Here is a 12,079-nt window from a genome sequence, read left to right on the forward strand (position 1 = left end):
CACAATGATAAGTGCAGATGGAAAAAGGGAAATAGAAACCAGTAGATGACACCACAGTAATAATTGTTGCAGTCAAGAAGTCTGCCACAATCAGTGGGTGCAAATTTGAGGAGAAACAAGATGTTTCCATAGTCTGACGACACTGACCCTAAGATATTTATTAATTACAAAAGGGAAAATAGCATTGCAGTGGAAAAATTCAGCTGACACACAGCCGATTGAGGTTAACACCAGCAGTAACAAGACCTATCGACCACCCACACTAGATTAGAAGTGGGGAGGTGGCTCACACCTGTAATCCCAGCACTCTGGGAGCCCGAGACGGGTGGATTGCTCCAGCTCGGTAGTTGGACACCAGCCTGAGCAAGAAGGAGACCCTGTCTTTAAAAACGGCCAGTGGGGCGGCGGGCGCCTGTAGTCCCAACTACTCAGGAGGCTGAGACAAGAGAACCGCTTGAGCCCAAGAGATTGAAGTTGCTGTGACTAGCCATTATAAATATACGTGTATACGTGTGTGTGATAAAACTGTAACGGAAAGTGAGAAGGGGATACCCTGCTGAGTCAGGTGGAAGGTGGAGATGGGGGACACCGGAGGATTTGGAGGTGGCTAGCAGGTTCTGTTCCTCGGCCTGGCTAACAGTGACAAATGTGTTCCCTTTGTGACACTTCATTAAGCTGTATTTTTATTTTGTTCTGTTTTCTGTCACTCTTGTATACAGTAAGAAAGGTTTGACAAACATTGGTGAATACTTGTGTATACCTTGGGTGGAAGGAAATCTGGACAGAAAAGTGCTTACAGTGGATGGTGGGATTACTGAGTTCTTAAAATTTATTTATTTTATTTTATTTATTTATTGAGACATCTCACTCTGTTGCCCCAGGCTAGAGTGCATCTTAGCTCACAGCAACCTCAAACCCCTGGGCTCAAGGGATCCTCTTGCCTCAACCTCCCAAGTAGCTGGGACTGTAGGCACCTGCCACAGGCCCTGCTGGTTTTCCTCTTATCGGTAGAGACGAGGTCTCACTTTCTCAGGCTGGTCTGGAACTCCTGTCCACCGGCCTGGCCTCTCAAGGTGCTAGGATTACAGGTGTGAGCCACCGCGTCCGGCTGGGATTATTGATTTTAATTTTTATTACACTTGTCTATAACGTCTACATTTTCAAAAATAAATTTTTATAAAGGGGGAGCGCTCAGAGCACTTTTTTTTTTTGAGACATAGTTTCACTTTGTTGCCCTGGGTAGAGTGCTGTTGTGTCACAGCTCACAGCAACCTCAAACTCCTGGGCTTAAGCGATTCTCTTGCCTCAGTCTCCCAAGTAGCTGGGACTACAGGCGCCCACCACAACGCCCAGCTAATTTTTTACTGCCCCTGTCATTGTTGTTTCGCTGGCCCGGGCTGGGTTCGAACCCACCAACCTCGGTGTATGTGGCGGGCTCTGTAACCACCGAGCTACGGACACCGAGCCCGTATTGTTTTTCTTCTAAGCTACAAAGTCACTTTCTAAGCGTGGCCACAGTCTTCTTTTCCACTTTTATCATTTGGATGGAGACAATAACACCCAGGGGACAGGCATCCTCCCAGCCCTCACTCCCCGGCACCGAGCAGGGCGCAGGTTTCACAGTCGCCTCCCCCAGTGTCTCTCTGGCCTCTCGGGGGCGGGGAGAAGCCCCTGGCTGGCCCCCCAGCTCTGCCGGGACTTGCACCCCCTGGAGACAACCGCCTGGGTCGTTCGGGCCGGCAGAGACACCACCCAGCGCTCCGCGCCCCGCTCGCTGGGCGCCCTCGGGCGGCCCAGCCCTCAATCCCCAGCCCCATGGCGCCCGGCGACCTTCCTGGCAGGGGGCGGCGTCCCCGCAGTGCTGCTGGACGCCCCGCCGAGCCCTCCGACCCGTCCCTGCACTCCTTTTTGGTTTGGCCCCAAGTTCGGGCGAAAAATAAAAAAAGATTTGCCTGAGGAAAAGGCCAGATCAAATGCCAAGTTCCCTTGGCGATCTCGTGGCGCAATGGTAGCGTGTCTGACTCCAGATCAGAAGGCTGTGTGTTCAAGTCACGTCGGGGTCAATTTCCCATTTTACTATCTTAATAGCAGAAAGCTTGCGCTGTTTGTGACCTTACCCTGAAAGACAGCCTCACATTTCTCCGCCTTTCACACCTTTAAGTCACCAAAAAAGTAAGCCCCTGAAAGACAAAGACAAGGAAAAAAAAAAGGCAACAGAAAATAGATAAGGGCAAAACAATTCATAGAAAATGAAATATACAGTAAAATAAAGTGCTTTTTAAATTTTAGATTAATATCTAGGGTACAAATATTTAGGGTACAAATGCTTGGGTTACATTGTTTGAGTTTGTTAGGTAAAGTTCGGGTTGTAGTTGAGCCCCTCACCCAGGGGGTGTGCTGTGTACCCTTACATTGTGCGTGGTGGGTTAGGGTTAGGGTGAGGGCTACTTGTTTTTGTTTTGTTTGTTTGTTTTGAGACATAGTGTTGTTCTGTCCCCTGATAGAGTGCAGGGGCGTCATCATAGCTCACAGCAACCTCAAAGCCCTGGGCTTAAGTGATCCTCCTGTCTCAGCCTCCCAGAGTGGTTAGGGTTACATGCACACACCACCGGGCTCCACAGCATGAGTTACTTTTTAACGTGTAAGAAACAGCATTCATAATAAGAGAAATGCCAATTAAAATTTCTAGCAGAAGTAATTACAAAATAATATCCTTCATTCAGTCAATTTACAAATGTTTTCTAGTTAAGTTTCTCAGTATCGCTTCTGTTCCTTTTGTTGCACATTTTTTGCAGAAATTCCATTTACTGTTCCATATGTTGGATTATTATCATCAGATAATGGATGAGTATGTTTCTCTCTGCTCACATCTATCACCTCCTCTCAACTTGTTTCCTCTATTTCTATTTTCCCCCCTGCTTTGGGGCATCTTCTCAGGCTTGCCTGCTATCTGAGGACTCCACTTTTTGCAACTTCATTTTTCCTCTTTAAACTGAGAGCATTGGAACTCTGTCTTTGCAGTTTTAGTTCCCTTCTGATGTATCTATATTTTATTCTCCTCCCTCTTAAACTCAGCCAATTGCTCCATAAGTCTTTTAAGTAAATATACACACAAACATACACACGCACACATGTATGGGGAGGGGAGTTTATTTACCATAGGGGTAGGGAGTTCCACAGTGCTTTTATTTTCTGGAAAATATTCATAATAAAATGTCTATCCTCGTGCTTTAACTAGAATCTGAAGGGGAATAAGGCCTTATATTAATATTAGTCAGGATTTTCCAGAGAAACAACGAATAGATTGCATGTGTCGAGAGAGAGGGAGAAGGGAGAGATATGGGGGAGAAAAGGAGAAATAAAGAGAGGAAAAGAGAGAGAATGATTTATCTTAAGGAATTCGCTCACTCAATTGTGGTCCAATGTCTAAAATTTGAAGGATAGGCCAACAGGCTGTAGACTCGGGAAAAAGTTGATGTTCAATCTGAAGGTGCTCTGCGGGCAGAATTCCCTCTTCCTAGGGGGAGGCCAGTCCTTCTTCCCTCAAGGCTTTTAACTGATTGGATGAGTCCTACCTATTGGCCTCATTTTAACGTAATTACTTCAAAGACACTCTCTCCAAATACATTCTAGGGTACTGGGGGTTATAAGGACTTCAACACAGGAATTTGAGAGAATACAATTCAGCCCATAAGAGACACCAGTTGGGATTTTTTAATCATTAATTATTATTATGAGTACATAATAGTTGTATATATTTATAGGGTACATGTGACGTTTTGACACGTGCATACAATGTGAATTAATCAAATCAGGGCAATTAGGGAATCCATCTCCTAAGGCATTTATCATTTCTTTGTGTTACCAACATTCCAATTCCACTCTTTCAGTCATTTTAAAGTATACCCTAACTTACTATTAATTATAGTCACTTTGTTGTGCTATCGGATATTGTTCATTCTATCTATCTAAATATATTTTTGCACCTATTAGCCATCCCCACTTTATCCTCTCTCCCTGCTACCCTTCCTAGCCTCTGGTAACCATCATCCCACTGTCTCTGTGAAGTCAATTATTTGTAATATCTAGTTCCCACATAGGAGCAAGATTTGTCTTTCTGTGCTTGGCTTATTTCGAGTGGCAGAGTTTCATTCTCCTTTGTGCTGTATGCTGTTCCATTGTGTCTGTGTGTTCCACATCCATTGATCTGTTGATGGAGACTTAGGTTGACTCCCTATCTCAGCTGCTGTGAATAGTGCCGCAGTAAACATGGGAGCACAGATACTTTTTCAATATACTGACTTTCATTGGATATATACGTAGCAGGGGATTGCTGGGTCATGTGGTAACTCCATTTTCAGTTTTTTGTCAAGCCTCCATACTGTTCTCCAGGGTGGCTTCAGTAATTTACATTCCCACCAACACTGTCTGGGGGTTCCTCTTTCTCCACATCCTCACTAGCATTCATTATTGCCTCTCTTTTTTGACGACAGCCTTTCTAACTGGGGTGAGGTGATACCTCATTGAAGTTTTGATTTGCATTTCTCAGATGACTAATGATTTGGAGCATTTTTTTATATATCCCTGTTGGTCATTTGTATGTCTTCTTTTGATAAATGTATATTCAAATACTTTGCCCAGTTTTTAATTGGATTATTTGACTTTTCCTATTGAATTGTTGGAGCTCCTGATGTATGCTAGTTATTACTTCCTTGTCAGATGGGTAATTTGCAAATATCTTCTCCCATTCTGTGGGTCGTCTTTTCACTTTGTTGATTGTTCCCTTTTCTGTGCTGAAGCTTTTTAGCTTGATGTGATCCCATCCAATTTTGCTTCTGGTGCCTGTGCTGTGAGAGTTATTACTCAGGAATTCCTTGCCCAGACCAATGCCCTGAAGCATTTCTCCAATGTTTTCTTAGTTGTTTTACAGTTTCCAGTCTTGTATTTAATTCTTTAATCCGTTTTGGTTTACTTTTTGCAAAGATGAAGCCTGAGATGAAGTCTAATTTCATTCTTCTGCATATGGGTATCTAGTTTTCCCATCACCATTTATTAAAGAGACTGTCCCTTCCCCACTGTATGTTGTTGGCACCTTCATTGAAGATGGTTTCACTATAGATGTATGGATTTATTTCTGGGTTCTCTATTCTGTTCCATTGGCCTGTGTGTCTGTTTTGTTCCAGTAAAACTGTGTGTCTGTTTTTGTGGCAGTAAAAACTGAAACAGTTTTTGCGCTGTTTCAGTTACTATAGCTCTGTAGTACTACATATAATTTGAAGTCAGGTAATGTGATTCCCCTAGCTTTCTTCTTTTTTTTTAGAATGGCTTTGGCTATTCCGGGTCTTTTGTTGTTCCATATGAACATTAAGGTTAATTTTTCTATTTCTGTGAAGAATGTCATTGATATTTTGATGGGGGTTGCATTGAATCTAGACTTTATTTTTTAAAGTATTTTTAGGTTCATAGCAAAATTGAGCAGAAGTACAGAAATCTCTCTTATACCTCCTGCCTCCACTCACAGCCTCCTCCATTCCCAACATCCCCACCAGAGTGGTAGGTGTGTTACAATTGGTAACCTACACTGACACATGATTATCATCCAAAGATCGCTCATCACTGTCACACGTCTTTACTGCCTGAAGTCCATAGATTACAAGAGGGTTCATTCTACATGTTGTATATTCTGTGGTTTTGGACTCATGTAGAACAGCATGTGTTCCCCACTAGACTGTCACATGGAGGAGTTACCCTGCCCTAAGAATCCTCTGTGCTCTGCCTACTCATCCCGCCCTTCCACCCCTAGAAATCTCTCTACTGTCTGTGTAGTTTTGCCTTTTCCAGAATGTCGTGTAATTGGAATCATACCATGCGCAGTCTTTTTAGATTGGTGCCTATAACTTGGTAATATGTGTTTAAGATTCCTCCATGTCTTCTGCTGTCTTTATGCTAACTCCTGTCTTCTGAGTGCTGTGTAGGATTCCGTTATTTCTGTCAACATCTGCACTTGTCACCCTGTCCCACAGCTCTAACACCATCCCCTGAGATTCTGCTCTGTAGCCTAGAAATCCAACAATATTATGAAATACCTAATTATTTTTAACATTTTTATTGTAGTAAAATACACACGATATGAAATTTATCATTCTAACCATTTTAAAGTGTACAATTCAATGACATTAAGTACATTTGCAATGTTGTGCAACCATCACCGCTACCTAGGTCCAGAATTTTTCACCATCCCAAAAGGAAATGCTGTACTCAGGCAATCACCCCACATTCCCCCCTCCTCCCAGGCTCTGTCAAATACTAATCTTTCTTCTGTCTCTATGGATTTTCCTAATTTTTGCATTTCATATAAATGAATTAAACATTATGAAGTGGCCTTCTGTCTCTGGTTTGTTCACTTAGCGTGTTGTCTGGGTTCATTCCTGTTATAGTAGGTATCGATGCTACATTTCCTTATATGGTTGAGGAACAGTCCATGATATTGTACTCATTAAATTGTAAGTATTCTTTATACAATGTGCATACTAGACCCTTATACACTATAAGACTTTGATATGCTTTGAATGTGTGTCCCTTCCAAAACTCCTGTTGAAATGTAATTGTCATTGCGATAGTATTGGAAGGTGGAACAATTAAGACGTGTTTAGATCATGGGAGTTTTGCCTCATGAATGAACTAATGCCATTATCATCAGCCTCACTCCTTCTCTCTCTTTGCTGTCTGCGATGTGATGCCTTCTGCCACATTATGATGCAGCAATAAGGCCCACATCAGATACCAGCCCCTCCATCTTGGACTTCCCATTGTCCAGAACTGTGAACCAATAGATTTCTGCTCGTTATAAATTACCCAGACTGTGGTATTCTACTATAGAGCACAAAAAATACTAAGACAGATTTGGAAATATTTTTCCCATTTTGTTGTTTATCTTTTCATCAATAGATAGTGGCATTTGATGCAGGAAACTTTTTAATTTAGATAGAGTTCAATTTATCTATTTTGCTTTTGTTGCTTATACTTTTGTTGCCATGTTTAAGGATCCATTGCCACGTCCAAGCTTTTATATTTATGTATTTTATCCATTTGAGGATTTTTTTGTATGTAGCGTGAAGAAAGGGTTCTGCTTTCTTTGGTGTGTGGATGTCCAGTTTTCTTTGCACAATTTGTTAAAGAAAGAATCTTTCCATATTGACTGGTGTAATCACCTCCTTTGAAAATCAGTTGATCATAGGTGTGTGTTTATTTAGAGACTTAAATTCTACTCCATTGATCTGTACATGTCTCTTATGCCAGGGAACCATTTTGATTGTTTTTTCTTTTATTTTTATTGATATATAATTGTCGTACATATGTGTATTTTTTGAGCACATGATATTTTGATACAATCATATCATGTGTAATGATCAAATCAGGGTGATTGGAACATCCACTATCTCAAACATTTGCCTTTCTTTATGCTGGGAACATTTGAATTCTTCTCTTCTAGCTCTTTTGAAATATATTTACAATAGATCATTAACTATAGTCACCCTACTAAAATATAAACTTAGATCTTATTCCTTCTATACAATTATATTTTTGTACCCGTTAATCAACCTCTCTTCATACCCCTCCACCATTTCTAGAGTCTGGGCATCAATCTCTTCCTTCTGGAGATGCACATTTTTTAGCTCCCACATGACTGAGAACATATGATATTTGTCTAATTGTGTCTGGCTTATTTCATTTAATATAATTTCCTCCAATTCCATCCAAGTTGCTCCAAATGACACAATTTCCTTCTTTTTAATGAATGAATAATATTCTACTGTATGGTATGTGTACACACACACACACACACACACATATATATATACCTATACCACATTTTATTTATCCATTTCATTGGTTGATGAACGCATCAGTTGATTCTACATGTTGGCTATTATGGATAGGGCTACCATAAACAGTCAGACAACTGCTCCAGTATATTGGTTGCCTTTCTTTAGAGTATATACCCAGTAGTGGGATTTCTAGATCATATGGTAGTTGTATTTTTAGTTTTTTGAGGAACCCCCATACTGTTTCTCTTGTGGCTTTACTAATGTACATTTCCACCAACAGCGTATGAGGGCTCCCCTTTCTCCACATACTTGCTAGCATTCATTATTTTTTGCCTTCTTAATAAAAGCCATTTTTACTGGGATGAAATGATATCTCATTGTGATTTTAATTTGCATTTCCCTGATGAAAAGTTTTGATTGTTTTAATTATTGTAGCTTTGTAGTAATGTCTGAAATCACAATGTATGAGTTTTTGAATTTTGTTATTTTTCAGTACTATTTTGTCTATTTGAGACCCCTTGCAATTCCATATGAATTTTAGAATCAGTTTTTCTATTTCTGCAAAAACAGGCCATTGAGTTATTGATAGGAACTTCATTACATTTTAGGTTATTTGGGGTAGTGTTGCCATTTGAACAATATTAAGTCTTAACATTTATAAACATGGAAAGTCTTTCCATTTATTTAGGCCTTCTTTAATTCCTTTCAACAAATTTTGTAGTTTTCAGTGTACATGTCTTACACCTCCTTGGTTAAACTTACTCCCAAGTATTTTATTCTTACTAAATATATTATAAATGAATTGTTTTCTTAATTTCCATTGTGGATTATTAGTGTATAGTGTATAGAAATATACATTGTTAGTGTATAGAAATATAACCAAGTATCACTTGTTGGTCTTGTATGCTAAAGCTTTGCTAAATTCACATATTAGCACTAATTGGGTATGTGTGTATATTATTTAAAATATTCAATATACAAGATCATGTCATCTGTAAAGAGGATAGTTTTGCTTATTTTCTAATGTTGATGTCTTTTATTTCTTTTTCATTCATAATATCTGGCTTGAACTTTTGGGAGGCTGTTGAATAGAAGTGGTGAGTCCATGATCTGACAAGGAAAGCTTTCTGTCTTTCAAGATTGAGATGTGATGTCAGCTATAGATGGGGTTTTCCTAAACTCCTTTTATCAGGCTGAACCAGTTCCCTTCTATTCCTAGTTTTTTAGTGTTTTTATGATGATAGGGTGTTGAATTTTATCAAATTATTTTTCTGTGTGAACTGCAATAATCATGTGAGATTCTTCCCTTCATTCTATTAATGTGGTCTCTACATTAATTGGTATTTTATGTTAAACCAAACTTGTATCCATGAGATAAATCAAACTTGGTCATATCATAGCGCATAATCCTTTGAGTACACTTCTGTATTCAATTTGTCAGTATTTTGATAAAGATTTTTTGTAACTGTATACATAACAAGTACTGGTTGTAGTTTTCTTATGACATCTTTGACGCAGGTATAAAGGGTAATGTTGGTCTCATAGAATGAGTTAGGATTGGTTCTCTTTGGTGGACTACAATTAGAGAAAGATGGGTATTCATTCTTCCAATATTTGATAGTATTCACCAGTAAAGCCGTTTAGCCTTTTTTTTTGTTGTTGTTGATAGGTTTCTGATTCATTCTTTTTATTAAAAAAGATATCCTTTAATGAAAACAATGTAACCTAATTCTATGTGCCCCCATATTAATCTGAAAAAAAAAGGTATTCTTAGATTTTCTATTTCTCCTTCAGTCTGTTTGGAAGTTTTTGTGCTTCTGGCCTATGATGTGATGACTCACCCCTGTAACCTAGCACTTTGGGAGGCTGAAGTGAGCGGATTGCTTGAACTCAAAGTTGGAGACCAGCCTGAACAAGAACGAGACCCCTTCTCTCTACTAAAAATAGAAAAACCATCCAGGTGTGAGGGAGACTGTAGTCCCAGCTACTTGGCAGGCTAAGGCAGAAGGATGACTTGAGCCAAGGAGTTGGAGGTTGCTGTGAGCTATGAGGCCAGGGCACTCTGCTCAAGGCACAGAGTGAGACTCTGTCTCAAAAAAAAGAAGAAAGGTAAGGTAAGATAGAGTTTAATTTTCACATACTTGGAAATTTTCTGTTTTTCCTTCTGTTAATGTTTTTTAGTTTCCTCGTAATATAGTTAGAGAAAATATTTTGTTTTACCTCAGTCTTTTTAAATTATCGAGACTTGTTTTGTGGCGTTTGGGTTAACCTGGAAATTGTTCCCCATGCCCTCGAGAGGAATACTGGAGAGCATTGCGGCTGTTGTCGGGTGGAGAGTGAGAGCTTTGAATGGTCTGAACTCTGGGGTTCAGTAATTCAAGAGATGGCCAGGAGAGGGCGCAAGGCCCTTGTGAAACTGGACGCGAACTCCCTGCACTGCATTTCCTCCGCGGACACGGATGCGCCTCTACGCGCGCGTGTTCCCTCCGCAGCGCGGCCACCGCGTCCCGCGTGGGCACCTGCTCTTCCCTCGGGAGCGACGCAGGAGGGGCCGCAGCGGCCTCTGGACGAGCTGTTGTGGCCGCGTCCTCCGAGAGGAAAAACCCTATTCCGGGACTGACAGCGGGGGAGGGAGCTTTGTCCCTGGCTGCTCCAGGACGTTTCTCCTAATAGGAGCGCGGAAGCTTCGTGGTCTGGACTGAACCCGGGGTTTGTCTCCACTTTCTCACAGAGCCCTGGGCGCCCGGTCAGCGGCTGGTGTCTCCAATGTCAAAGCCAGAATTCAGTATAATTTTACTTTCCTGGCTTTATGAAAGCAAACTAATCTGTAATATTTTAAAAATATGCTTAATAGCTTGTCTCTTTTTGAGAGAATTGCAGTTTGACAATTAGTCATGACCCAGTGATCTTAAATGATTTTCATTTCAGATCAATATGAGGGTTCAGACGATTAGGTTACAATGTTTGCATTTATTAGGTAAAGTTCCAGTTGTGGTTGTGTATAAGTTTTAATTAATTCTGACTGGCTGAATCACCTTCAGGACCTCACTATGACTGATGAGTTTAAAAATATGTCAAGAAAACTTCTCAATCTGCATAATCTGGTATCTGCTTGAGTTTAGGAGTTTGAGGCTGCAGAGAACTGTGGCCAGCCTGGGCAACAAAGGAAGTCTCTGCAAAACAAACCAAAAAATAAAAATAAAAAAAAGACACTGTATACAATTATAAGGGCACAGTTGATTCAAAGACAAGTGCTACATTGCCTCTTTATCACTTAATCCCTGCAGCTTCTGGGCTGACATAACTTCCTTACTATTCTGAGTGTCCTGACTAATCTTGCTATGCCTATCTTCCCCCATAAAGCTTTCATGATACTTTCGGCATAGTTCTCAGACCTCTGACAACTGGATCTATCAAATAGCACCATTATCTACGCTCTTTGCTTTCCCGCTTTCCGAAGCACTATGACCGAATCGCCGGCTCTGCGGCAGCCGCCAGAGCCTCCCTCAGGCACCGCTGGAGAAGCCGGAGACCCAGCCGGAGTTCTAACCAAAGCTTTTCCGGCTCCCTCCGCCGCCGTCAGGCCCAGAACAGGCATTTCCCTCGGTGAGGACGCGGTGCCAGCTGGTCCAGCCCAGAGCGGAGCTCGGCGCCCAAGTTGGACTAGGGTCCCACCCCCACAGAGGGAACGCGCAGGCGCGGGACGTTCCGCGGGGTTGGGGGTCGGGCGCCCCTTGAGGCCATCCGGGCGCGGTGCAGGGAGCTTTTAGCTCTCGCGTCCGCGGACCCCTGGGACTTTCTGACTCGCTGGAAGTGAATTTGCCCCTGTCTCCAGGTTATCTCATTTGCTGGCATACATTGCTCGTGCTATTGCCTTGTGATTCCTTTTCTTCCTGTGGCAATGTTCCCACTTTCTATTCTAATTTCATTATATTTTTTAAAATCTAAGTTTTCTCGTTTTTTCTTGATCAGTCTAGATAAAGATTCGTTGATTTGGTTGATCCTTTCAAAGAAACAACTTTTGATTTTATAGTCTATCTCTCTATTCCTTATTTCCTTTATCTCCACTTTTTTTTTTTTTTGTAGAGACAGAGTCTCACTGTACCGCCCTTGGGTAGAGTGCCGTGGCATCACACGGTTCACAGCAACCTCTAACTCTTGGGCTTACGCGATTCTCTTGCCTCAGCCTTCCGAGCAGCTGGGACTACAGGCGCCGGCCACAATGCCCGGCTTTTTTTGTTGCAGTTTGG

The 12,079-nt window shown here is 41.4% G+C and overlaps 1 non-coding gene across 1 annotated transcript; it reads left to right on the plus strand.

Moving 5' to 3' along the window:
- The first annotated feature begins 1,991 nt into the window (after nucleotides 1-1,991).
- TRNAW-CCA (transfer RNA tryptophan (anticodon CCA)) lies at nucleotides 1,992-2,063 on the plus strand. Its single transcript has one exon. It is a non-coding gene; the product is annotated as a tRNA-Trp (tRNA).
- The last annotated feature ends 10,016 nt before the right edge of the window (nucleotides 2,064-12,079 follow it).

This window comes from Nycticebus coucang, chromosome 18 (genome assembly GCF_027406575.1).
Source record: "Nycticebus coucang isolate mNycCou1 chromosome 18, mNycCou1.pri, whole genome shotgun sequence".
Taxonomy (NCBI): Eukaryota; Metazoa; Chordata; class Mammalia; order Primates; family Lorisidae; genus Nycticebus; species Nycticebus coucang.